We start from the raw sequence: 1931 nt of genomic DNA, 5'->3' as shown, positions 1-1931 counted from the left end.
GGCTAACATGGTGAAACCCCATCTCTACTAAAAAATACAAAAAACTAGCCGGGTGAGGTGGCGGCGCCTGTAGTCCCAGCTACTCGGGAGGCTGAGGCAGGAGAATGGCGTAAACCTGGGAGGCGGAGCTTGCAGTGAGCTGAGATCCGGCCACTGCACTCCAGCCTGGGCGACAGAGCGAGACTCCGTCTCAAAAAAAAACAAAAAACATAAAACTGTATTTTGCTTGAATTTAACAGAAGAAAAACTGAAATGAAACTAAAGTAACTACTGACTGATGAACATTTTGCCATGAGATATTACTTCCTAAAAGATACACCTAAAATTAAAGTTAGTAGGCCAAGTGCAGTGGCTCACGTCTATAATCCCAGTACTTTGGGAGGCCAAGGCCAGCAGATCACTTGAGCCCAGGAGTTTGAGATCAGCCTGGGCAACATGGTAAAACCCCATCTCTGCAAAAAAATACAAAACTTAGCCAGGCACAGTGACATGTGCTTGTAGTCCCAGCTACTCAGGAGGCTGTGGGAGGAACGCTTGACCCCAGGAAGTTGAGGCTACAGTGAGTCATAATCACACCACTGGACTCCAGCCTGGGCAGCAGAAGTGAGACCCTGTCTCAGAAAAAGAAAAAAATAAATAAGATCAAATAAAATTAGTGAGAAACACTAAGGTTGCAAGTTATGTTTATTTTAACTCTGTGTTTCAATTTTAGACTATCAATTGATTCCTTGCAAGGAGAAATGAGGAAATCAGTTCACTTTTCAGCTCCCTAAATTTTTTTTTCTTTTTCTTCTTGCTCTGTTGCCCAGGCTGGAGTGCAGTGGCGTGTTCTCAGCCCACTGCAACCTCTGCTTCCTGGGTTCAAGCAATTCTTTGCCTCAGTCTCCTGAGTAGCTGGGATTACAGGCACCTGCCACCACGCCCGGCGAATTTTTTTCATATTTTCAATCGAGACAGGGTTTCACCAGTTTGGCCAGACTGGTCTTGAACTCCTGACTTTGGGATCCACCAGCTTCGGCCTCCCAAAGTGCTGGGATTATAGGTGTGAGCCACTGCGCCCAGCTATCTATTTCTTTTTTTACTTTTCAAAACACATAGTGTCTAGAGACTACTATGTACTCATAATTCTGTATTTGTTTGACCTTAAATAATTTTTTATTTTTTATTTTTTGAAATGGAGTCTTGCTCTGTCGCCTAGGCTGGAGTTCAGTGGCACAATCTTGGCTCACTGCAACTAATTTTTGTAGTTTTAGGAGAGATGGGGTTTCACCATGTTGGTCAGGCTGGTCGTGAACTCCAGACCTCATGATCCGCCCACTTTGGCCTCCCAAAGTTCTGGGATTACAAGCATGAGCTACTACGGCTGGCCTCAATTTTTTTTTTTTTTTTTGAGACAGAGTCTCAGTCTGTCACCCAGGCTGGAGTGCAGTGCTGCAATCTCAGCTCACTACAACCTCCACCTCCCAGGTTCAAGTGATTCTCCTGCCTCAGCCTCCTGAGTAGCTGGGATTACAGGCATCCGCCACCACGCCCAGCTAATTTTTGTATTTTTAGTAGAGATGGGATTTCATCATGTTGGCCAGGCTGGTCTCAAACTCCTGACCTCAAGTGATCCACCTGCCTTGGCCTCCCAAAGTGCTGGGAATACAGGTGTGAGCCACCATGCCTGGCCTTTAAATAAATATTTAAATTGGTTCTCTCTTCACGCCACCCATTTACCAAGTTTTCTCCATCTTTCAACTTACTAAAAATTTTTCAATGAGTAGTAATACATAGGTAGAGATATATAGTAAATATGGGCGCTATAACCTTTGCATTCCTTTATGTAATAGAATGTTTGCCTGAACTCCAAAGTGGACAAATTTAATATTTTCAGGCCATACTTTCCTTCCTTCCTTCCTTCCTTCCTTCCTTCCTTCCTTCCTTCCTTC

This window comes from Piliocolobus tephrosceles, chromosome 6 (assembly GCF_002776525.5).
Source record: "Piliocolobus tephrosceles isolate RC106 chromosome 6, ASM277652v3, whole genome shotgun sequence".
Lineage (NCBI taxonomy): Eukaryota > Metazoa > Chordata > Mammalia > Primates > Cercopithecidae > Piliocolobus > Piliocolobus tephrosceles.
This window is presented reverse-complemented; position numbering follows the sequence as displayed.